This window comes from Triturus cristatus, chromosome 2_1 (genome assembly GCF_964204655.1).
Source record: "Triturus cristatus chromosome 2_1, aTriCri1.1, whole genome shotgun sequence".
Lineage (NCBI taxonomy): Eukaryota > Metazoa > Chordata > Amphibia > Caudata > Salamandridae > Triturus > Triturus cristatus.
The window spans coordinates 311,830,072-311,857,012 of record NC_140581.1 but is presented as its reverse complement, the minus strand read 5'-3'; the positions used below and the strand labels follow the sequence as shown (position 1 = coordinate 311,857,012).

The 26,941-nt window shown below is 46.7% G+C and overlaps 1 protein-coding gene across 8 annotated transcripts in view; it reads right to left on the bottom strand.

Moving 5' to 3' along the window:
• The window catches only part of GHR (growth hormone receptor), a 985,620-nt gene that overhangs the window by 443,903 nt on the left and 514,776 nt on the right, over window positions 1-26,941 (bottom strand). The gene's annotated exons all lie outside the window — the stretch shown is intronic.

The window sequence follows — 26,941 nt, the reverse complement described above, 5'->3', positions numbered from 1 at the left end:
AACAAAAACAATCAAAAATAATGTCATGAGCAATGCCAATAGCTCTAACTTTACCAATGCCGAGACCATTGCATTGTAAATGCTTGTTACGTGAGTGAGCTCATTGCAGACTCACTGAGGGGCGGGAGGAGGAGGGTGTCCCACTGCTTGTACCTCCCGTAAAAGATCATATTGACTTTCTTCCTCATTTTATCAATCTTCCCGTCTCCAACTTTCACAACCCTACGCTCGACTATGCTTCTTGAAAGTAGGAGTTCTCCCTGCCTACATCCCGTTTTCCACGCTTCCCCTGTTTTGCCCTTCATTTCTGTCTCGCTATCTGCTTTCTGTCCCTACCCCTCCCTTTCCCGCGTTGGTCCCTCCCTGTCCCCTCCTTCGTCTTCGGGAGCAGTAAGTTTACATGTAAAACAGTAAAATATGGCCAGAGACCTCTCTTGAACAGGCGGGAGATCCCCACCCGACAACCTTCGCTGCACTCTGTGGTGAGCGACAGAGTGCCTGGTGGGTGATTCTGTCTGCCGAGTGACCGTATCTACAGCGAACCCCTCTCTGCTGCGAGTGCCTGCTTGCGGTGAGTAGCTGTCTAGAGCGGGTGAGTGACTGTCTTCAGCGAGTGACCGTCTCGGGAGAGAGACTGTGAGATTAAGTGGGTGACTGTGTTTGGTACGCAACTGTGTCCTTGGTGAATGGCTGTCTGGCTGCACACATGCTGGGTTAACCAATGTTTCTTTGCAGTTTCTGTGAAACGGGGTCTCGTGAGTGTGTGTCTTAATTTTAAAACAGTTAATGTATTGTTTTGTTTATCGAGTAGATTTTGTGAATCATGTGTGCATCTAAATGTTTTTTATTCACTGCCAGTAAAGCTTTAGCCCGGAATGTGTATGGCTATCTGCGATGTGACTGTTCTGACGTGTTCTGCTCCTTGCAGTGAGAGGGTGGCTGCAGAGACGGTCTCTGCTTCAAGCGCGTTTCTACAGAAAGTGACTTAGTCTGCAATGAAGTCCAATATCATCAGTGAATGATTCTGTCTGCAGAGAGTAACAGTGTCTGTGGTAACAATATAGGTAGAGAGTGGCTCTACGTCCCCTGCGAGAGTCAGTCGCCAGTGGCTGAATCTGAGGTGTTGGAATGCCAGTGATGACGTGCTGCCGTGATAAGGCTGCGTGTGATCAACAGCTACAAATAGAATGAGACTGCCCCGGATGAAAGACCGCCGAGGGCGGTGTTGTCTAAGGTGAGTAGGTGTCCACAGCGAGACAGTGACTGTGGTGAGTGGCTGTCTGTAGTGACCGACCAAGCGTGTCAGCAGGGAATCATTTTATATTTGTCAGTTGACTGTGTCTGGGGTCGGTGACTGCCCTCAAGGTGCGAATGCGCCTTATCAGTGATTGTATCGACTGCGAATACGGAGGATGCAGTGTGTTAAAGTTAATCGTAATCGTAACTGTAGTGAGTGACTGCAAAGAATGGCTGTGGGCAAGGAATGACTTTGTGTCTTTTTTAAAGAGATGATGAGGGACTGTTCGTGTGCGTGGCTAGCTGCAGCGAGAGAGAAAGACGGTACTGAGTGGCACCAAGTGACTGCCTGCAGTGAACAACGCTGGTGAGAGGCTTGATCTGGAGAGGGGGGTGGGGGTGGGGGGTGGGGGAGGAAAGCAAGTGCCTATGCTCGAGTGACGTAGTCTACCATGATGAATGACAGCTAAGAGCCTTGTGTGAACCTAGGGCCAGAGATGGCCTCCGATATTGTTATGGCGAACATGCCCCCGTGTCACAAGAATGGCCGTGGGCAAGGAATGACTTTGTGTCTTTTTTAAAGAGATGATGAGGGACTGTTCGTGTGCGTGGCTAGCTGCAGCGAGAGAGAAAGACGGTACTGAGTGGCACCGAGTGACTGCCTGCAGTGAACAACGCTGGTGAGAGGCTTGATCTGGAGAGGGGTGGGGGGTGGGGGAGGAAAGCAAGTGCCTATGCTCGAGTGACGTAGTCTACCATGATGAATGACAGCTAAGAGCCTTGTGTGAACCTAGGGCCAGAGATGGCCTCAGATATTGTTATGGCGAACATGCCCCCGTGTCACAGAAATGCGTGCCAGGTGTGGCGCTCTCATACACGGCCCAGCGATGCAATGTGGCGCCTTTGGAAAGGTGGCCAAGGTTCAGCGCCAGGAGTCAGCAGGCGGTGATAACAAGTAAACAGGAACAGGGCACCGGAAGACACCACCGCCTTTCTCCGAGGCACAGCAGAAATGCCTCGGAGAAAGGGAGCGTCCTTTTCGGATTCGGGGGCGTGTTTTGCTGTTGTCTCCTCCCTGAGACTTTTCGCAAAAAAAACGCCCCCGATCCGAAAAGGACGGGGCATGATTGGAGTGACGGGACCTCTTCTCCAATGGCTGGCCAGCATTTACTAGGCCAGCCAATGGAGAACAGGGGAGAAGAGGGGCGGGTTCAAGCCCCTCTTCTCCCAAGTCATTATCTCTCGCGAGCGAGACTGCGCAAGCGCAGCCATCGCTAGCCGAGACCTAAAAACATACCTGCTTATAACCGCAAACAAGCTCTGCCTCAGATGCCTATTTCCAGACCTACCCCCAATGCCCCTGTGCAGACACACTGCCTCAATGGTCGGGGCTGCTGCACGGATCAAAGGGTGGAAGGGGACAGGGTGGCATGGAAAATCAATCTACCTGTGTAGAGAAGATGCTAGGAATTTAAGAGTAGTCCATTCAGAGACTACCTACGTGGGAAAAAGAGGGTGAGTGCAGGGAAAATTAACCACCTCCTCAGGAATCGCAGAGAATGGTGTGACTGCTGTGATGGCAGACTTAGGTAGGTCAAAAGAATGTTTGTATTTGAAAAATTTGTTTTTATTGAATTTAATAAAAGGCAAACTTGTAACACAGCATTACGTCTTATCAAAATAAAAAAACATCTAGAGCACACGGCGTACAGTTAAGAAGTGGCAAATCCATGATCCTTCAGGTCAGAGACAAGTTCTTTACACATGTTAATATTGGCACCCCACATTGCACCCCCACCCCCGAACTAAGCTCGCCCCGCCAATGCAGGGGTCGACATCTAGAAACACCACAGAGAAAATACAAGTCTAGCAGTAGCGATGTTGCGTGGACCTCTGAGACCCTGTGCGTTTGGCTTATATGTTCAGGGTATTATCACTCCGATCCCCAGGGGTGTGGTCGCTGAGCACTATGTCCATCTCTAAAGTGGATACGTACTTTGTGTAAAGGCCCCAGAACTTTTTAGGTCGGCTCCACAGGGGGAGAAGGTCACCAAAGTTTTCTGTTTGAGTGCTGCAGTACAACATGTCGTGTGACCACTGGGCAATAGTAGGTGTGGGACCACGCAGCCAGCAGATAGCCACCCTCCTCTTAGCAGTCAGAAGCCCCATGTCCACTAGTCTTAGGGATCTGTTTAGAGTATCCTAACAAGGCCAGAGCTGGGTCTAGGGGAAGGACCAAGGCTGTCACTTTTTCCAGCTCACGAAAAACGGATTCCCAGTAAGTGTAGATTCTGGGGCAGGACGAAGAAGTCGCCATCTGTGCCTTACAACGGTCGCATTCAGGGTCATCTCGCAACCCATATCTATGTAAACTCTCTGGGGTATAGTACACTCTATTTAAATATTTAAAATGAATCAGTCGGTGTCTGCCATTCAGAGAAATGCCCTGTGTGTTGGTGCAGCAGTACGTCCACATGGGATCATCAATGTCCCTAGATCAAGAAAAAGTCATATTGCAAATGCGCGGGCAGAATATCTGGAGATGGTCGACGCCTATGAGACTGCGCAGCTGCAGTGTTGCAAAAATACTTAGGGACATTCTGAAAGCTTCGCTAGGAATGCATTCCACTCATTGCTTACCATTGGCTTTGTGGTTTGTAACTTATATTTGCTTACTTTCTATTTGCATTTCATTGTCCCCCCGTGGAGCACAGCCTGTTTACCATCGCTCCTTGTATTCTTTGCTTTCTGCAAACAATCCCTTAAATTGTGCTCCTATCTTTTCACATTTGCTGGGCATTCAAAGACAGAGGTATAATGTCAGGCTCTGTTTTACCAGGAGCTTGGTGTTCACAAACTTGCTGGATACTGCTGGAGTGGGAAAGGAAAGGCTTTTTTGTGCAATTTTTTTTCAAAATATATCAGAATTAAAAAAGCACAAATTAAGCACTTTTTGAATTCTGAAGGGCAGTGGAAACAAATATAATATGATCAAAACAAGTCAATACTCTAGGTGATGCTAAGTCCCCACATTATTGTTTGTGCACTGTATAGTTTTATCAGTAAAACTGTATATGAAAATGTAATGGTTGTTTAATTGAAAATGTAGTGTCAGTAATGGCAGTGCACTACCATACCATGCATACTCCATTTTACACCCCTCAACTCTACAACATGGTACTCCTCTCGAATTCACTTCACTCTATGCCGCTCTAACATACGCCTCTCCATGCCACTCCTTTCTTTTCGACTGTTTTATTACATTCTTCTCCACTCTTCCACACCCTACTCAATTCCACTCTACCCTATCCCACTCCACCCTACAACACTCCACGCAACTCCTCTCTATGGCACTCCTCTCTACGGCGCTCTAGGCTACTCTATGCCATTTCACTCTACGATAATCCAGACCCCTTTTCTCCACTGTACACCACTCCACGCTATGCCACTCAACTCCGCTCTGCACTATGCCAATCTATCACATCACACTCTACACCACACCACTCAAGGCCACTCCACGACACTCTACTCCTTTCTGTGCCATTGTATGCTGTTTCACAACACTCTAGGACACTTCACTCTAGGCCATTCCACTTCACTGAACTTCACAACTACTCCACTCCACTTCACGACCATCTACACAACTGAACTCTACAACACTCTATGCCACTCCACTCTACTTATGACACTCTCCACTACTCTATGCAATTCCTTTTATGCCGATTTACTCCACTATGTCCCTACACTCTATGCCACCTCACTCCACTCTATGGCACTTGCCACTTCACTGTATGTTATTTTATGACTTTCAAATCTACTCCACTTTACAACACTCTACTCCACTGTACGACACTCTATTTCACACAACGCTTCTCTATGACACTCTTCTCCATTCTTCAACACTCCACTCCACTCCATGCCACTCTCCTCTATGTCACTAACCTTTAGCCATGAAGAACAGCAGCCAGGCACTGGTGTACAACCTGGCTAAAATATATTGGCAAAGCCAACAGCTCTTGCATAGTCCAGACCTATTGCATTCAACAATACTTGTTTATATTTCATTGAGATCATGGAGCACGTGCCGCCTTTAAAGCCGCATTGGTGCTCCCTCTGCTGATTTAGGACTGCTCCCCTGCTGGGCCATTTCACTGCAGCTGCTCACATTCCTCCTGATTAGCATTTTTTATGTAAACAACCGTGTCTCTAAAGACGAGTCTAGGAGAATTCCTTTCGTGCTGCAGCCTCAACCACCTCTAACTCTGTCTGGTTACAATAACCTAATGTGTAGTTGTCTTATGGATAATTTAAACATCAGGACGTCTTGCCTTCTGATGAAGCGTGGGTGTGTGCGCATCATCACGCCTTTTCATTTCCTTTGCAGATGCTGTTCATGATTAGCAAACAAGCATTGTTTTCTTTTTGTAGTGGAACTGCATAAGTGAAAAACACTAGCAAAGCTAAAAGTCATGCATTAGCAAAACCAAAAGGCAAGATCCATTGCCTTTGCCAAGGCTTGCTGTAGTGCTGTAAATAATAAGTGTTACTTTTGTTCAATGTATCCACCAAAGGAGAATGAAAGGCTCAGCAGTGAGTTCATAACTCTCTAATCTGTCTTGTCTTAGAAGAAGAAAATGGCTAAAGGAACTATTACCACTGGCAAGCAACACCTCCCACTCAACCCGCAAAGGTACAAAGTACAACAATGTGTTGCCATCCCAAAGTGGCAGGGCTGGTAGGTGATTGTACAAAGGTTTTAGCATCATTTGCTCATTGCACTGGATAGAATATCAACATCTGCATGGCACAGTTCTAACATTTTTCGGTCTAAATCTGTCCAATAACCAGTGGCGTAGCTAGGCCCATTGCCGCCCGGGGTGGACCCAGAATATCCCGCCTGGTGCAGGTAACAGCAGAGGGGATGTGTGTGTGGGGGGCTCAAGGGGGCTGGTCGACAGACAACTTACTCTCGGGGGATGGGTGGTAGTCGACAGGCGATTTACTCATCTCCAACCTCCCCAGCTCCGCCACTACCAATGACAGGTAGTGGGCCTAGTCGTGGATGGAAGAAAGTGAAGGATGGCTCTTTCCTGACCCACCACAAACACTTTGCCGCATGTGAAGCTGTCTACCACATCAACTACAGAAGAAAAACTGTGGCACGGTGAGCGCACTAGGGTATGGAAGTCATCATTTCCATCATGTATAAAACTATCTTTACAATTGTGCACATTCAAAGGTGGCGTTTTTATTTTAGGGACTATCCTACCATAACTGTGACAGCTATCTCAGTCAAAAACAACTATCCTTTGCTGGAATATCCCACGAAACGTTAGGAACTACATGCAATTCAAGTTGCTTGTATATAACAAAATGTACAGTGCCCACCACACAGGCGACCGAAATAGCCTTCTAACCGGTATATATCTCTGCCCTCTAACTTGTACATGATTGCTGTATGGAAAATATACAGATGCTGCTGAATTCACTCTTTGAAACACATTGGGCATTCGATTAACAAGACGCCTGGTTAGATGAGGCTTCTAGGCGCACGCTGCCTGGGTTTTACCCGAGTTGTTCCCAATGCGGACAGGGCTGATTTGATGGAAAGTTACTGCTAAAATGACAATGCCACACACGTGGTTCCTCAACCTAACAGCCTGTATCGCCTGCAATTGTCAACTTGATATGCCAGACTGCAGCACATTTGAAAATATCCATTTCACGTTAATCTGCGAAAAATTGAATCTCAAAAATTCCACCTATAGTTTGCAATTATGGTTAAATGATTGACAAAATAGAGATACGGGTATAGAAACTCTTTAGAATTGCAAGGCCAAATTATGGTGCAGGTTTACCGCTGTGGGCGGCATAGGTGTACACCCTCTTTAGAGCAATCTACACACACTAGATTTGGGAAAAAGAAAATATTTGAACTAAGGTGCTGTCCTCCTTTTCTTCACGGATGCCTACTTTTTATCTGGGAACATTTAGACCACAGAAGATTAAAAGCTGGCCCCACTGAAGCAAAATGCACCGAAATATAACAGAATCACCATTAATGCATCTTTGAATTCCTCTAAAACCGGTTACTAGTGCGATCAAATTGATGAAAGAGAAGCCCACCTAATTTTTCCCGTTTATCATAAACTTAGAATTATATATTTATCTATTGGTGCTAAACTTTGTGAGTCACTTTTTAAACAGTGTTATATCTTTTGTGCACAAATGACTGTGATAATTATTGTACGATTAAAAGGACCCAGAATACATTGCGCTTGATAGATTGATGGATCTCTCTCCAGGCACACCTCCAGTTTGCCCCTGGACGAGACTAGTGATCAATATTTGACTTTTGGACTGTGCACAGCCCCCCTCCCTTCCTTGTTCACTTTGTTAATAATCTAAAAATAAACCTAATTATCACTACCACCAAGCAAAAAACAAACAAAAAAAGCCGCATACCCAAGATGATTACATTCCTACAGTTTTTGAAAACAGGATTGTTTTTTCCAACCTATTGCAACACAGAAAACCATACTCGAATAACCCAAACAGACATTTGTGACCTTGAATACTGGTCTCCCGAAGCATGATTTTAATTTCGAAACAAGGGCTTCCTGCCTGAGAGCTGGTACCACCTGTACCATTGCAGTTGCATGTTTGCATTGAAAGCACCACATATTATCAGTGGCGGTGCGTCCATTGGGGCGCAGGGGCGGAGCCCCACTTACCGCGAACGAACGCACGCAGAGTCGCAGACTGAGACCAGCAATGCAATAATATATTATTATTGCAAGGCAATGAATGCGAGCGTCGGACAATGAAGGGGGTGGGGCCAGGGGGCGAGGCGAGCACTGACAGTGACACAGTGAGTTGATTGACAGCGGCAGCGGGCGGCTCGCAATTTATCTGCGCATGCTCGAGTTTGTCTCACGACAAGCACGAGCATGCGCATTCGCCGCACTGTAGCCATGTGTACTACTAAGTGAGAGGAGGGGGTCGAGAGGCTGAGGGTTGCCTCTGCAGCAGCCCCTCCGGGCGAGCCCTATCCGTGCTCTTTCGCCAATCCAGGGCAGGCGCTGCTAATGCAGCGTCTCTGGATTGGCTGAGAGAGCCTGAGACTGTCTCGGCAGCCTAGGAGTAACTGGATTGGGTGCCGCGCAACTATGGCCAATCACTGTGGCTTAGTCTGAACACAGTGACAGTGATTGGCCATGAGGTGCGCTGCGCACTCAATGCATCAATCTGTCACGTCATCATGCACGCGGTGGTGCCACTGCCTCTGCGTACACACCTCGTGGGTTGACTCCGACCGACCGACTCGTCGTGGTGGTGGTGGTGACAATTTTTTCTGTTGTGTAGTACTACACTGCAGTGCTGAGTCTCTACTGTTGTCCCCCTGGGCCCTGACTTGGTGAGTACTGTCGTTTTCGATGTGGTTTCCCCAGCATTTGTAATGCGATGGTGTTTTACTTTACTTCAGCTACCAATGGGACTTTTCTGGTCAATGTAAGGCCCCAGGGGCGCTGCACAGGGACCCTGTCTTTTGGGGGAGGCTGTGATCGGTGTCCAAGGAGTCTGAGGAGTGCCTACACTGTCTGCATCCTCTCCGGATCAGACTAGTACTAGTGTCTCTACTGTTCCCCCAGAAGCAGAGGTGTAAACTGTAACCAGACCTCAGCCAGCGGCTCGCGCCTTCCACGTACTGAATAATTAATGCGCGGTTAATTGAGGCTTTTAGCGGCTGTGAAACCGGATGAGAGCCGGCCGCATGCCTGGATGTGACGATCCTGGGGCGACAAGCGAGCCGTGCCTCTTCTACGGGAAAGGAGGGTGGGGGCAGCGGTAGACGTAGGATAAGGTCAGAGCGTGTACTTGGGGCGGGGAAGGCTGCGGTCAGGAGTGGGTGACTGACTGCAGGACTGCCACAGAGGGAGGGAGTCCTAGGGGATGTATTCAGAGTGCGCTGGAATCTGCCGCCACCTGGGATATGCAGTACCTACTGACACCCTCAAATACAGAATACTATTACCAAGAAATATTGTCACACTTTGTAAATGTTCTTCGCCATCATCCCTTGTGTTCTGGGCTGCGCGAGCCCACCTCCACGAGCCCCCGTCTCACCAGCCCTCTACACTCCTGCTGCTCACGCGTGGTTCACCCCACGCTCCCCAAAAGTCAGTTACAACAACTGTGATTGAGAGTCTCTTGATTTTCAAATATTGCCTCGCGTAGGACCACCAGCCCTGGCTGACTTTCAAGTCATGTCTTGAAATATTAACGGCCTCTTTGACCACATCAAACTCATGGCAGTCCCTAGCTTTGCCAAATGATTCACACCAGAAGTACTGCTAATGTAGGGCACCCACCTACTAGTCTCCAACTGCCACTTCCTACATAGATTTGGCTATGACCAGGTCTTTCACACTGGTTTCACTAGGGGATCTAGGGGGGTTGTACATACCCCTTCACAAACATGTCCGGCTCGTGGGGATGTGAACCTTCCAGGAGTCACATGGTGACTATGTGGGAATTGAGGGATCGGTAGAGGGGAAACATGATAATATCCTATGCATCTACATACCACCCCAACTGGACACAGAAGCACTCACTGTATTACCACCACGATCCTAGGGTGTTATGTTTTCCTGTGCAGGACTTAAAAGGTGGCACTTTCTTCAGTTGGGAGAGGATGTGGTCCGTCAACTAGACTGCCGACTTTGGTGCTGGAAACCTCGGGGTCGCGTCCTGTGATTCTGGGCAAATCACTTAATCTCCCCATGCCTGAATGTGCAATGTAAATAGGTGCTAATTATGTAAAGCGCTCCAATACCTTCGGGTCGAGTTTGCGCTATATAAATATGCAAAAAATAAAATTAACGTGAGCCTTTAGAACTGCAGAAAATGATGCATTAAGTGTTTGAGAGTGTGTCAAGTCTGTTAAAAGCGACAGAGTCGCATCATTTCTGTGGTCCAATCTAGAAATAACTTTAGCCAAGGCCCAGTGTGAAGCGCCCAAGTAAGTATCAGCAGCGCAGGCTTCAGTGCTCAATGGATGGGGGTGGCTCGGCTGTGGTGTTGGATGTGGTGGAGTTTTATTCTGTATTGTGCTTTGCTGAGTTTATGAAACTTTTTTGTCCTTTTCTGCTGACTGTAAGATTTTTACTCTGCTGTTTGTCATAAAACCTGCTGCAGGATCGGACATTTGATTGAAACGTACATGCCACCATTTCAGAAGAGCAAAGTGGGAGATTGTAAAAAAAAAAAATCGGGAGAATGGGGCCTTGAATCGAGTTACTGTCATGTGTGGGCTTTGTAAGTGTGCTGCAGCAGGATCGGACATTTGAAACGCAAATTCACGTGTTTTTTTATCACCTTTCAGTGCCTTGTCTTTGCTGGCTTTAATTCATAAACTTAATATGGAAAAGTCACTTGGAGAGACAGTGGCTTTACTTAAAATTGTCATAACCACTCCTATGACAACAGTCGAGGCAGAACGATGTTTTTCAGCCTTAAAGAGGATTAAGACATTCCTGAGAAACACCATGCTTGAGGAAAGACTCAATGCTTTGGCAATGCTCTCTGTAGAGAGCAAGCTAGTTCAGAAAATCCCGGACTTTAACACAAAAGTTATTGAAAAGTTTGCTGCTCTTAGAGAGAGACGTGCTGATTTCATTTACAAAAAGTAAACAATTTTGAATGCTGCTACTTTGCAACCAGTTTATTTGTTAAATAAAAAACATCTGTGAGTGAGGTACTCAGAAATGCATTGTATCTCGAAGTCTGTTATGAAGCTCTGTGGTTGTACACTGAATAAGCAGCTACCTATGTTATATGACATCTCTTTATTAATGTTATACCTGCACTTTCACAATTGCTTTATTAACCTTCCTGCTTTCTCAAATTTGCTTGAAAATGCACCATTTTTCTTCTCTTTTTTCAAAATTTTCTCGGGGGGAGAACCCCCCCGAACCCTCCTTATAGGGGTTCGGGCTCGCTCGCTGCGCTCGCTCGCAACAGTGAAGTATACCAATCATCTTACGCCCTACCACTTTAAAATGTCACCAGCCGCCCCTGCATATTATACCATAAGAGCCTATCACCAGTGTCTACTGCAGCAGTTAGGTCTTGTACTCGAGTTTAAGAAATACAACTGAGGCAAGGGTTTGCAGCAAGGGCTGTACCTTACGTTTGCAGCAAGGGCGGTACCTTACATTTGCAGCAAGGATGGTACCTTACATTTGCAGCAAGGGTGGTACCTTACGTTTGCAGCAAGGGTGGTACCTTACGTTAGCAGCAAGGGTGGTACCTTACGTTTGCAGCAAGGGTGATACCTTACGTTTGCAGCAAGGGTGGTACCTTACGTTTGCAGCAAGGGTGGTACCTCACATTTGCAGCAAGGGTGGTACCTTACGTTTGCAGCAAGGGTGGTACCTTACATTTGCAGCAAGGGTGGTACCTTACGTTTGCAGCAAGGGTGGTACCTTACGTTTGCAGCAAGGGCTGGACCTTACGTTTGCAGCAAGGGCTGGACCTTACGTTTGCAGCAAGGTGGGTACCTTACGTTTGCAGCAAGGGTGGTACCTTACGTTTGCAGCAAGGGTGGTACTTTAAACAGCTGGCACAGCTCAACACAGAAGGGCTATTTTGAAATTCGAACAGTCCATTCATGGAGTGTAGAATGTTCCAAATTAAACAGTGATGAACAGAAAGATACGATTTGGAATGTCCGAGAACAAGATTTACACCAGATATGATTAATTCTGTCATTCCATGCTCTTCAGTATGGTTCTAAATATTCTGATTGGAGATAAACAATCAAACTTTAGATCAAACAGAGGAACTATGAAGGTGGTATTTAAGCACTTTTTTTTAGTAGTTGTGTTTTACTTTTGTTTTAATACCTCATGAAGTTCCATCTCTTATTCACAAAGCACTTTGAGTTGTCAGGCCTACTCCACCTGTAGGGATTACTTACTCATGAATTTGACACTTTCAGATTCTGGACCTGTGGCTAGCTTCTGGACCTGTGGCTAGCTTCTGGACCTGTGGCTAGCTTCTAAGTGCTGCTCAGTATTTTGAAAGACGTTAACACCACTGACCACAGGAGGTTAATGAACAAAAGAGTGAGGTACCAAATGTGTCTAGGCAGGCCAAACATTGATTCTCTTCATTAGTGCGCAAGAGATACTCTTTGAAGTTTGGATTCCATTCCCACAATTAAGTGTTTTGCATGGTGCAGGTTTAATATTTATACTGAATTTTCATTTATGGATTCAATTCAATATTGACACAAATTCAGAGGCAGGGGTCCATAGAAACCCATGCACCAGAAGGCCACCCAAATAAATCTAAAAGGGGCTTTGGAACTTGTAAGTATAGTATGCAACAAGGTTGAATCACCTAGATGATCTACTTCTTGCCCATCCAGCATGCTCTTGCAGCATTCCCTTCAGTGCCATTTCCCACAGCACAGAAGATGCCAGCTCCCACTCTATCTAGCTTGCTCCAGCTGTTTTTCCACCTCATAACATTACCTCACAGTACCCCCAATACTTGCCATTCTATGCCCCAAATAGATCCACCGTATTCCCTTAGACACTCTATCACCCCTCAATGTTTTTGAAATTGAGAATTAAAAAAGGGATTAGAGGGCACGGATCATTGCAGAAATTGCTGATGATTGTGCAGCCAAAAACACAAACTTATGTGAAATCGGATGAACTAGTTGTTTATTTCTGAAATGTCGCCTTCTACTACCCCAAAAGACTCCTATGCTTCAGTATGCTTCATGGGAAAAACCATATGCGTCTCCAACAAATATCTCAACAAGTAAATCACAATTATCGACATAAGTGGATAACCGAGTATGGTAAGAGGGTAAAAATTACATTGACTATAATATTGCATCCCATCTATATATACATCCGTAGGATGCAAGACCCTGTTTAAAATTACCTTAGCAGTGCTCCACTGATGCAGACTGGAAACAACATTTAACTATCACTTGAATCAGCACAGCCCTTCAGTGAATCTCATGAGTATCAGCAGAGTACTCCTTAATCACCAACAAGCTAGTGTGCTTTCATTTGAAAGTTTAACTTGATGTTAATAATTTAAAAAGATGTTTGCCTGCAGTGTCTGTCAGCATTAGATAGTAATTATTTTAAAACCTGAAACCAAAATCCTTTTTGGCATTTCAAAAAAATATAAACAATATCATATCACATCGAAAATACAAATGTAATGGGTACTATGAACCTTTGACATTTCAAAAAACGATTATAAATATCACCTTGAGGGGAGGAGCCTAGCGCTTGACCAAGATGGCCGCGTGAGCTCTGAGCTCCCGAGACCCTCGCGCCCTCCGCCGACTTACCTGTCTCTAATCCTGTCTGTATGCATGGCATTGTGTAGATGACCTGCCAGGGAGGCGATTGATGCTACCCGCGGTCGGATCGCCCACCGGGAACCGGAGTTATGCATGGCGGAAGATTGCGGCCTATCTCCGAGGAATGCCAGGGGCTAGAGTTGGCAGGACGCCCGACTTCTAGTTGAACAACAACGGCCAGGCGAGGTGTGAACTGTCGGATGGAGGTCCCCGTCCTTTCACTTTCGCTTTCTCTCCCTTTGTCTGCTCTGCCCCTGGAGAACTCTTGGTGGCTTCATTCTCCTTTGGACGCTCTACAGGCTACTCTGGCGGCCCATTGCAGAACTGATCATTCCTGATTCCTCTCGCTGAGGGAGGGCCGTCTTATCTGCACCGACCTGCTTGGTACCAACCATGTCGGGCAAAGCAGAGGTGGATCGGCTGAAGCCTAAATCTACCAGACGGGGTGCTTATACTCAGGTCAATAATATGGACCGCTATGCTCTGCAGAGGGGATCACCGAGTGGGTCGAGCCAGTCGCCAGATACCCAGAAGGAGGCCTCGCCCTTGGCCCCGGAGCTCTCGCTGCAGGATGTCATGGGCGCGCTTGAAGGGATGCAGACTTCGATTGGGAGGCAGTTTGATGCCCTGGCGCATAAGGTGGATGCCATCTTGGTGGATGTCAACCTGATCCGTGCGGACTTGGGCAAAACGAATGAACGGGTTAAAACCCTGGACCTCAAGACCACGGGCCTCGCCGATGATGTCGCGGAACTGCAGACCGAGGTTCGTAAGCTGAGGACCGAGAGTGATCTCGCCGCCCGCAGGCTGGAGGACTTTGAGAGCCGGGCCAGGCGCAACAACGTGCGCGTCATCGGGGTCCCGGAGTCCTCGGATGAGGCTTCGGTTGACCTGCTCGTCGAGGACTTGGTGCTTAACCATCTGCAGCCTAAGGGTCTTGGGAAGTTCTTTGCGGTTGAAAGGGCCCATAGAGTGCCGGGTGGGAGGCCCAAGGTGGGTGCCCCACCGAGGCCGATTGTCGCCCGGCTCTTTCATTTTCGAGATCGGGACGCTATCCTGCAAGCATCGAGGGTGACGGGCCCGGTCCCCTTCCAGAACGCGTCGGTGAATTTCTATCCGGACTTCACCCAGCAGGTGCAGAGGCAGAGACAGGGCTTTCTGGGGGTGAAGAGGCGACTTCGGGAGAGGGATCTGAAGTATGCCATGCTCTTCCCTGCCAGACTACGTGTGGTGTACGAAGATCGGACATTCTTCTTTGAGTCTCCTGTTATGGCCGATGAATGGCTGGACGCTTTGCCCCGGCGGCGGACGGGAGAGGATACTGCCGCTGATGGGGACAGTGGCCGGGATGGGCAAGGCTGATTTCTCGGAGCCGGTCTGACTCGATTTGACTTTATTTGATGACTGGATTAGAGTGCAGTAAATGCGGAGGGTTGCGGGAGGACGAGGGGAGCTCTTTCCTCCCTTAGGGTGCTTTTTGTAGATTTTGGGTTTTGTAGGGCGACAGGCACACTGCAAGTTGGGGGGGCTTTGTAAGCTGCAGCAGGGGTGCAGGGTGGGGGGGGATGGTTGGGATTTTGGGGTTGTTGTTGGGGGTTCTGTTTCTGCAAGGCGTAGTGATCATCTTCGGTATTGTCCCATGGTGGCTCTTCGGGGGGGGGGGGGGTGGGCCTCCTTGTGTTTGGGGATGGGGGGTAGAGGTTTAAGTGTTATTAGCTGGAATGTTAATGGTTTGGGGGATCGCATTAAGCGCGGGATAGTTTTGCAACACTTGAAACGGTCAATGCCAGATGTTGCCCTACTGCAGGAGACACACCTTATAGGTAACACGTGCTATGCTCTTAATAGGAAGGGTTATAAATTCATAGCTCATTCGGGATTTTCCTCCGGGTCTAGGGGTGTGGGCATCCTTGTCAGGGCCTCGCTACCATTTGAGGTGGACTCCACCGTTGTTGATGATAGGGGGAGGTTTGTGGCGGTGGCGGGGAGGTGGGAAGGTAGAACTTTGGTTTTAGTTTCGGTTTATGTCCCTCCAGCCCTGCAGGCCTCCACGTTTGTAGATCTGGGTAGGGCCTTGCTGGATCTCCCGGGGGGTATGTTAGTGGTAGGGGGGGGACTTCAATGCTGTCGGCTCTGGGCTGCTGGATAGGTACCCGCCCAGAGACACAGGGGGGGCTCAGAAGTGGCTTCCAGACTTCCTAGACACACTCGGCCTGATAGATTGCTGGAGGCTCCGACACCCCACACAGCGTCAATACACTTTCCACTCCGGGGCGCATGGTAGCCTTTCTAGGATTGACTATCTGCTCACTTTGGCAGTGCACGCCCCTTTGGTGTCTGAGGCCAGGCACATGGCGCGTGGCATATCGGACCATTCGCCAGTGTGGGTCAGGCTGGATGTCGGCCGAGAGGGAGGGGGAAGGGTGGCTCCTATTAACCCCTGGTACTTTCGAGATTCCAAGATGCGCAGCGCACTGGTGAAGACAGTTGATAATTTTTTCAAGGATAATCAGGGGTCCGTGGACTCGGCAGTGTCGCTCTGGGAAGCATTTAAGACCGTGCTGCGAGGGGAGGCCCTCTCACTTGTAGTGGCGGCCAAGCGGCGGAGAGATGGCGAGGTTATGCAGTTGGAGGAGGAGATCGTGGCTTTGGAGGGAGCGCTAGAGGAGGAGGTAACAGCGGCCTCACTGCATGAGCTGAGCTTGAAGCAAGCCGAGTATAAGGACCTTGTGACAAATGCCGCTAAGACCCTCAGTAGGGAACAGCAGGGCCGCCTGTATGATGTTGGTGACAGGGCCGGGAAGCTCCTAGCTTGGCTGGATAAAAAAGAACGGGTTAATAGAGTAGTGCCGGAGCTGACGGGAGAGGGGGGAGAGGTGATTGTGGAACCCGAGGGGATTGTCCAATGTTTCTCGGACTATTTCCGTAAGGTTTATGCCTCAGTGTCGGATAGGCCGCCCGAAGACTCGCGTGACCTCTTGCGGGATATCGCTCTGCCCTGTCTTTCTGATGTAGATAGAGATGATCTTGATGGAGACTTAACGGTCGATGAGGTGGCGGGAGCTATTCGCGCGCTGAACTCGGGCAAGGCCTCGGGCCCGAATGGCTTGCCGATTGACCTGTATAAACTGTTCCCGGATAGGGTAGCCCCTCACCTGCGCGCCATGTTCGTGGAGGCGCGGGGGAGAGGGACCCTCCCGTTGGACCAGAGGCTGGCGACAATTGTGGTGATACATAAAGATGGTAAACCCCGAGATAAGTGTGCCTCATATAGGCCCATATCACTCCTCAACGCCGAGCCGAAGATCCTGGCTAAAATCCTGGCGGGCAGATTGGTCAGGGTACTTGGAGACTTGATTCACCCTGATCAGTCCGGTTTTATTCCGCATCGCAACACAGCATTGAACCTTCGGCGCCTTCATGGGGTGATCGCCAGGGCTGGCACGCTGCGAGAACCGGCTATTGTGGCGTCTCTTGATGCCACGATGGCCTTCGATACGGTGGAATGGGAGTATTTGTGGGCTGCGCTAGCCAAGTTCGGCTTTGGCCCTGGTTTTGTGAGCTGGGTGAGGTTGCTGTATGAGGGACCCCTTGCGAGTGTGGTGGTAAATGGCCGGGCATCGACTCCGTTCCGGCTTGGGAGGGGGACTCGGCAGGGCTGCCCCCTGTCGCCTCTGTTGTTCGCCCTCGCTCTTGAACCTCTGGCGGCGTGGATACGCTGGCACCCGGATATACGTGGCCTTCGGTGGTCGCCCGAACACGAGGACCGCATTTCGCTATATGCTGATGACATCTTGTTGTATCTTGCCTCGCCCAAGAACTCACTCATAGTGGTCTGTGACGTTCTTACGTCCTTCGGTAGGAATTCGGGTCTTGTCATCAACTGGAGTAAATCGTATTTATACGTCCTGAGTGGTGAGGTCCCGCCGGTCCCGCGAACTTGTTCGATCCAGATTGCTCAGCAGGGCTTCGTGTATCTGGGGATCTTTATCTCCATGGACCCCGCCTTGCGGTATGAGAGAAACCTGCTCCCCCCCCTGGCGCGCCTGCGGCGGGATGTTGAGGGCTGGCGGAGGCTGCCGCTCTCCCTCGTCGGGCGCGCTGCCTTGTTCAAAATGATGTCCCTTCCTCGGTTCCTCTACGCATTGCAAAATACTCTAGATTGGGTGCCGGCCAAGTACTTTCGGGAGGTCGAAAGCCTCCAACGGACGTTGTTGTGGGATGGGCGGCCGCGGATAGCGATTGCTAAATTGACGCTTCCATGGTATGACGGGGGTATCGCGCTTCCAGACATCCGACGCTATTACTGGGCCACCCAGTTGTCCGCGATTAACCACGGTTTCTATGGCCCAGCCCTCAGCCCTGGTTATGCCATGGACAGATGGTTGTTGCGCGGTGGGAACTACCTTAGGGCGTTGTACTCGCGGTCCCTCGACTCATCCCTCACCGGGCCCACTGGGGTGGCGGTGCGTGTATGGAAGATGGCGACTGACTCTCTGGGCTGGAAGGATAGACTCACCCTAGCTGCCCCGTTGTTTGAATCTGAAAGGTTGGGTAGGCTTTGGCATACGAAAGGGTTTGATAAATGGGACTTGATCGGCATCTCCAGGGTTGGAGATATGCTGATTAAGGGTAGGGTGAAGTCCTTTGAAGAGTTGCAGAAGGAGTATGAGTTGGGGGCGTCTGAGTTTTTCCGATATGTTCAGGTGCGTCATGCCCTGCGGTCAGTCCTCGTGGAGGGTGAGAAGGTGCCTGAGTCCTCTCCTTTGGAGGACCGGATCCTTGATGGCCATATGCCGGAGAGCACGATCTCGCTCATCTACAAGAAACTGATAAATGTTCGGGCTGATCTGCTACTGGGGCTGCGGGACCAGTGGACTAGGGACGGACTCGAGTTGGATGATGAGGACTGGCAGTCTGCTGTTTCCTCTCCTAAGGAGGTTGCGATCCCGTCGCGTCTGAGGCTGGTGCAGCTCAAGATCCTGCATCGAGTGTATGTGACGGGGCCGCGACTGGTTCATATGGGATTCTCTGAGGAAGGCCTATGTAGGAGGGGATGCGGTATGCTGGGTACTTTCCTACATATCATCTGGGAATGTGGTGTCATCACGGAATTTTGGAGGCGAGTTCATGCGGTGATGGGGGAGGTGACGGGCATTGCTATGCAGCCGGAAGCGCGGTGTTGTCTCCTGAATGTCTGGGGGCCCACTGACCATGATGAGGCACAGACCCAGTGGGTGACCCTGGGTAACATGGTTGCTAAGAGGGACATCGCGCGCTTGTGGGGTTCCGGGGGGCCCCCCACGTTAACTGCGTGGAAAGAAAATATGGACTGGAGTATGCTCAGGGAGAAGACAGTATACTGCGCCAGAGGCCGCCCTCGGAGGTGGCATGCCATCTGGGGGCGGTGGAATCAATACAGGGGGGGAATATGCCTTGCCCCTGATCTGGATCCCCCCCGAGGAACAGCTTTCTTCTTGACCTTCTTTCCAGCTCAGTATGCAGATGTGATGGTTAATTGACTTCTTGGGCCTCTGCTTTTCCCCCTTTTTCCTCTTACCATAGTACTGTGACTGTTAGACGATTGGGGTCCGGCTCCCCCTGAGGGGCTACCACCGTGGGCATTCAGTGTTGTTGCCTTGCTGGGGTTTGTTGTGTGTTTGTAATTATTAAAAATGGAACCTTCTCATTGCTCCTTCAATGTACTGTGGACGATTCTTTGTACTCTCCTATTGAAGCTGCCGAACCTCCGGGTTGTCGGCTGAATAGCTGTGTCCAGACTCTTGAAGAAATAAAGGTTTTTTAAAAAAAAAAAAAAAAAAAAAAAAAATATATCACCTTACATCATAAACTAAAATTGAGTTTAAATATAGTATGTGGCATGGACATCTTTCAATGTTGGTCACTGCAACTACAGATTTTCTATTTTACCAATATACATTTTTTATCAGGTTATTTGGATATATGATGATTACTGGGTTGCAAGATGGTTCACGTTCTCTAACAATTTTTGGGGATAATATTGGAAACAAACTGAAGAGCAAGTTGAGTGTCGTATTCTACAGTCTAAATGAATGTTTTCCCACTTCAAACACATTTACAATTCCACCAGTATCAGAGTTTTCTAGGTGAGTACATCTGGCCACAAGGTGGCCCGCTGAAATAGGTGAGTGCCCTCAAGAATTGAGTTTGTGCAAATCGATGTTCATTTAGCGGACACTCTCCCAGCCTGAAGCGGGTCTGGATTGTCTCCTGCCATGTCAGTATCCAGGAGGGGGGCCATTAAGCAAGATACCAGCAACTTAGGAAGGTCTTGAAAGACTAGAAATATTATAAGGTATAATCTTACGAGCAAAATAAATAACCCTGCTAAAGGATAGCTTAACATAGCCTTAGCATAGTTTAAAAGTCATGTACAAAAATATGTTACCTCTAAATTATGTTTATGCAGGAGCTAAAGGAAGTGAATAATCATATGTGTTCTGTTGCATGTCACAATTGCTTTGGTAATCTGAACGGTGTCTGAAAAATCACCAAGGAGTAGGGATCATTATGTGATCCAATACATTAAGTCGTCAATACACATCACTGGGGCAGTGTGACCAATAATTTACACTCCCATGAAACATTCAATGAAAGACAACCCACAACATAACCATTGCTTATTTTGTACATTCAAAATCATATATCCAAGTTATTGGCATACTTTTCTTAATGTACGACTGTCAACAAAACAAAAAAAGGGAAAAGCGCAACTTCACTTGGTGCAAAAGTGACACAAAGTGCAAAAGTGCTTGACACTACACAATACAACAATTAAAGAAAAAGAAAATAAAGAGATGTGCGTCCTTCGACTGGTTCAAAATATAGCCCTATCTCATCATTAGGATCCATTAAGGAATGGTTGACCACAAACATGGACAAATAAGATTAGCCTGTATTACCAAAACGTTTCTTCTACAGGGGGGAGTGAAACAACAATGTCCCTGTGGGATGAAATGAATATTATATTTTTAATAAAATAATAATGGGCAAAGTGAATTTCAAGCAGAATTGTTTTGGGCTGTCACTGTGGTGCAATTATTGGGAAATATGAAAAAATGTAAGAATAAATGATTGTAAAACTGCATTTTGAGTATTAAAAGCAGCCAACCATGTCATATATAGTATATGCAGATGTACATAGAGTAGTACACTATTTATTACAATTGATGAGTGAAGGGAAGAGCTATGACTCACAGGAGGTAATTCTTTGAGTGAGCTATAATGCTATAACATACCTCCCTAAAGTTGGTAATAAATAGCATACTACACTCAGTGTATCTGCATATTTGATTTATGTCTCGCTGTTTTCACTTGTGTGGTAGTTATAACGAGGGAATTTAAATGTAATCAGTATACAAGAGATACTGTGACTATGTATTTGCATTTACCCCGTGTAATTGTATTTACTCCATATGTAGCTCATGTAACCTCAATTGTGGAAATGTGCTCACCGTTAAGTGTCCATGTCCACAAGCAATGGTTATGCTGTGTCTTGTCTTTCATTGATTGTTTCATGGGAGTGTAAATTATTGGTCAAATGTACACCACACCAATGATATGTGTATTGATGACTTAATGGCTTGGATCATATATTGATCAATAATCATTGGTGAAAGCTATTGTGACACCCTACAGAGCACATTGTAGTCTATATCATCAATCACCCAGGTTCTGAGGGATAAGGTGAAACCCCATTATTCTTAATGTGATTAATCATACAGCTGTGCCTGCTTTCATCACTATTACTTTCTCTAACTCCTCCGAATCCCTTTTTCATGGGAGATTTGATACCACTACTGCTACTGACATCATTGATTTGTAAATGGCAACAGCTGGTACTACTACTGCACATCAGCAAAGGCATTACGAATGATCAATCAAAATCTTCTAAAAAATGACGTTCAAAATTCTTGCTATGTGGCACAGATGTGCAGACTTGCCCTGCTTAATGTAGATGATCACACAGATCTTAGTGCATGGCAGCAGAGCTTGATATTTTTTACTAATTATATGTCTATAAATATGGTGTAATCTACTGCATTAATTGAAGTATTTTATAGTCATGAAACCTGATACATGCAGATATGAATGGGTTGTAGGAGAGAGAATTCCTGGACTAAACTGCAGGGCCCATATTAGTAAAAAAAAGCAGTAACTACTGTTAGGTGGTAAGCATGTCTACTATTTGATGGCGAAGTACTCTAATTCCACAGCACTTGGCAGCAGGGTGACCATCTCCCTCCAGGTCATTACAGGCACTGTTTCTAGTAATGGACCTTTGTATAACTACTTAATGGATTCTGGGTGTTGTTTAGTCTATTTTTGCTTCTGCTGAACTAATTAGGCTGATAACCTGAAGTCAATGATTTGTAGGTGAAAAGATGAGGACTCAAGACAGTGTTTATAATGACCTGGAGTCAGGTGGTTAGTCTAGTGAGCTGAGTTTTGTTATGCTGTCCACTGGAAGGTGCTTACCCCATAGAAAGAAGACTGCTTGGCTTGGGCAAGCAAAAGGACATTTAAATAAGGTGTGAAGAAATGTGAGTGGAAAAACTTAAATATAGGTATTGTTTTTGATATATACATGTTTGTCATTTCAATTTATGGTGGTGGTGTGGAGAGCCCTGGAGCTGCAACTTGTGACGTACTGTAAAAGAGTAGGGATTATTCTGTTTTTGTGTCCTCAGTTCTCGCCCAAGATGGTTGGTTGGACGTTTCTTTCATTACTGTATTAAGAAGAACAGTTTTCTGGCCTTATATCCTGCATTTATGTGTAGATAGATTGATGTGTTATTACTATGAAAATTAGTGATATTCGTTTTGACATTTGTTAGTTTGGTTATGACCGGTGGCATTTTTGACTTCTGAATGACTGGCATGATCTGTACTGCCAAGTCCATTGAGTAAGCATAGGAAGTATGTGTACCGAAACAATTCTCTTTTCTATTGGGTTATATGTAGCAGAAAGTTTGCGCAAGAGTCACAGAAAAAAAACTGTAAATCTACTCTCATAGGTTTTCTCCTATGTTTGGAGTTGATATTTCCATGAGTTCTGCTGGGATGCAGGATAACTCCGTTCACTTTTACCCAAGCTCAAAGTAAGTGTTTTTTCCTTGCTTTTCTTGCTCTGTAGGGAACAAAATGTATATCATGGAGAAACCCTTTCTCTAATACCGCATATAAGTTTGAGGATGTTCTTGTTTGTTCCCAACTTGGAAAGTAGTTTACTTGGCTTATGACAGGAGTAAGAATGGGCGGAATACCAGACTTCTATAATATCTCAGCGACATGCCGTGGAGTTTTGCGAGTGGGTGCAATTTTTAGCGCCGGGCACTGTACCATACGGCACAACGGAGGGCGCTGTTTCTTTTCTGCCCCTCTAGTAGATTTTCTACTCGAGCATCTGCTGTCGCACTACAAATGGTCGCGACTGCCCACGATCTCCCGTGTTGAGAAAATCTCACCGGGTGCTATCCCAGCACCTGAAAAATTGCTGTCTGGGACGAAAATTCTCACTCGTGCACTTAACGCGGAGTGGGAAAAACTCTGCGAACTCAGCCAGAGGAGTGGAATTTATCGCCCACCCCTAGACAAGAGTAAATTTCACACCCCTTCCACTTTAGGAATGGGTAATGAAAAGGTTTTTTTAATATCTACAAAATGTTTATTTATGATTTGTGAACAACCTTTCTGAGCACACCTTGGAATGCCAATACCCATCACTGGTAGATTGTGTGTAAAATCTTTTTGTGAATGTCAAAAATGGTTTTACACTCATCGAACAGGCTATTTGTATGTATAGTTTAAATTCAAACAGCATTTGTGAATCAGACATTTGGTGAGCCAGTTCAAGGCCTGGTACAAGCACGGTCAACTAAAGAAAGTGAAAGTGTTCCTGCCAGAAAGTGACTTGAGAATTGCCATTCAAGAGCTAATATTCCTGGATCTGGATGATGACTCTTGTCACATCTACAGCCAGGTGTGTGTACAAGGAAGTGCAAAAAAAGAAAAAAGAAGGCAACAGGCCTTCTCCATCTATGTCTGCAGGATCCGGAACAATATTTCTGTACCTATAAGGGCTGCCCACAACCATGTTCCAATTAGGAAAGAGTTGAAGACACATCTCTCTAAAAAACACTACATGACTACAATAAAACTGTCCACTTCTACTCTCAGAAACCCCTCCAATCAATCACTCATTGAGTATCTTTGCCTGTCACCCTGTGCAGCGTTCAGCTGCTTTTCAGGTAAATTCAACCTCTAAAAAAACAAAAGAAAAACAAGGCGCGCTTCATTACACCAGACAGAAATTCTTGCCCTAGGGCTGTGCACAAATAATGAATCATGTCATAATTGAATATGGTGTTAGAATGGTAATATATCTAGATAACGTTTAAGAACTCCGTGTATTGTGTACTCATGCTAAATACATCCAAAGAAATTTGTAATTTCTTGCAAAGACACACAGTAGCAATTGTACAGTAACACTTACAGTACAGAAGCTATGTAATTTTCTTAGAATAAGTGACAAGTGATGTCACAACTAGACTTTAATATGTAATTTAGAGACAAGATCATTTGCAGGGCTCATGGGTTTACATTTTGTACGTAATCCTATTGGTTACTGTAAGGCGGGGGGGGCGCAGTCATTGGTTGTCAGAGAAGCAGCAATCGAGCCTGACAGTAAATATCTGCAGTAACTGAGTCAGCCACTCAAGCATGATGGCAGCATTACCACACTTTGAAAGCACACCTTCTTATCTGCGGCAAAGGAATTCAGCGTGTTTGATGTTTAATAGCCATAACAATTAGAAAGCAAAACAACTACAGCTTTGTTGGTCCAAGATATCATTTGTTGTTCTTCCACTTTCACCGTCCTATCTATCTCTTCTGATATGAAAAACATGTGGCGGCATAAAAAATGTTGAAAACATTTGCCAAGTGGAAAAATACATCATTTTCATTTTGATCCGATGAGCTGGTCACATAAACAACACAATTTCCACAATACCAATGGTGAAGGCTTCTGCTGGCCTCAGTAGACAGATTTTGAGTGCTGGGTCATTTCAACTATTTCATTGCAAACTCTCACGCTTCGTCTTGCAAAATACCCCCGTACACTTTCATACGCTACATGCTTGTTATGATTAACCCTGGGCGGACAACTATGCTACGCTCGCGAAGTTTGTGTAGTTTGTGCTACTTCGCGCTACGCGAATTGCACGTAGCACAGTGCAAAAATCGCATAGCGTAGCTGGCATGTTTTTGCTCACTCGCGGTCCTCAACGCCAAGTTGGTGATTGCGAGCGAGCAAAATGACATCCCAGCGAGACTGTTTCCTCGTTCGCGATCAGCAATATCAAGTTGCCGATCGCGAGCGTGGAAAATACACCTCCCGGCAAGATTCTCAACGCGGGGAGGTCAGGTTTCTCATTGCGAGTGGTCGCGTGTGCTCGCGACCGCTCGCGATGAGAAACTACCAGTCCGCGTTGAGAAAGCTGCCGTTCGAGTAAAAATCTACTCGAACGGCAGAAAACAACCGCTGTGCAAGACGCCGTTTGCAATGATTGCACAGTGCGTACAAGCATCCGGCACTGTGCAATCATCGCAAACAGTGTACTACGCAGTTCGCGTAGTGCTACGCGTATCTTGCGTAATGCGAAGTGCACTTCGCGTAGCAACATGTAGCGCTACTACGCGAACTACGCCCACGGTTAGTTATGATATCACAGCACACTGTACAACTTTCTGAAAATATGTGCTATCTACAGCATTCGTACTTGGGGCTCATCATTGAGGAACATGGTGCATTATAACGATTGAACGATGTAAACAGCATGTACACCATGGATGGTAATTCAACAAAATGCCAGGGGAAGTAGAAGTGACATCATATCCCCTTTTCCCCATAGCATAACATGTTTGGCCTTTAATCCTTCCCTCCACCTCTTAAGAGCACTGGGATGTCAGTGTGTAAGGGCAGGCGTAGAAAGGACAGAAAAGGCTAGTTTTCTTTCTGCTCCTATTGCTGTCCCAGTGCACCCTGAGACCAGAGCCTTTGCCAAAGCATGTTTCAGATACCTGTGACTGAAGAAGTAGCCCTTAAGCATATCTCAGGCCTGCTATTGCAGCTTCAGTTTTAAACTGCCATTTCGACTTGTCGAAGTATAACCTTTTGCCAGGCTCAAACATTCAATTTTAATGCATATATGTCACCCCTAGGGTGGACCCTGGGCTGCCCAAAGGGCATGATGCAATGTATTTAAAAAGTAGGACATTTACTTTTAAGTTTAAGATGTCCTTGGATTGAAAAATCCTTAAACTCATTTTTCACTACTGCAAAGCCTACCTCTCCCATTGGATACAATTGGGATAACTTATTACATCTAAAAAGTGATAACTGTCAATGGGGAGCAGGTAGGAAGGGCGAGCTTGGTGTAGAAAGAATTGTAACTCTAAACCATCTTTAGTGGCAAAGTCAGATTTTAAGTCACAAATTCTGAAAATGCCACTTTTAAAAGTTGGCATGTTCTTGTCCTAACCATTTGGTGCTTGCAGCCTGTATCCTGGGTCACATGACTAGGTGCAGATGGTATTTGTGTATTGCTCCCAGACAGTGAGACGTAGGAGAATAGGTGTTGGCAGGGTGGCCCATCTCTTACTTAATAAGGGGAAGGAGCTGTCACCTACAACACTTGCTCATCACAAGGGCAGTGCCCTGCATATTCACAAAGGGTTTTGACACTACTCTTTTGCATCCTTAGACAATCTGGGTCCAGGGCAGTGAGACAGGAAATTCCACACACCTCTGGGTGTGTAAACCCCCAGAACCTTCTCCTTCAAAGTGGGCGCCATGTTTAAATAGTCAGACCTAACTTAGCAGTACACCTCTGGGGCTGTGGAAGGCTCAAATGGACTTCTGTGCTGCTGTGCAAGAAGCTGCTGCTTGGGTGAAAAGGTCTGGACCTGCATCTTGAACCCAGGATAACTAGAGTGACTCCAAGAGTTAGTTGGCTGGCCTCCAGATTAGAGCCTCAGGAGCACAATTTTTTGCTTAGGTCTCAAATAATTTATTACATTTGATTCCATTGTCTAAATTGATCTGGGTTGTTGCTTATGTTGTGTCTTCAACTTTATTACTGTTTGAAGCACTGCATAAATATGCTACATATTGCCTCTGAGTTAAACTTGACAGCTTTTGTGCCAAGCTTTAAACACAGGCTAATTTGGGGTTTGTGTGTGAATTCACCCTGAAAGGAATTGTGG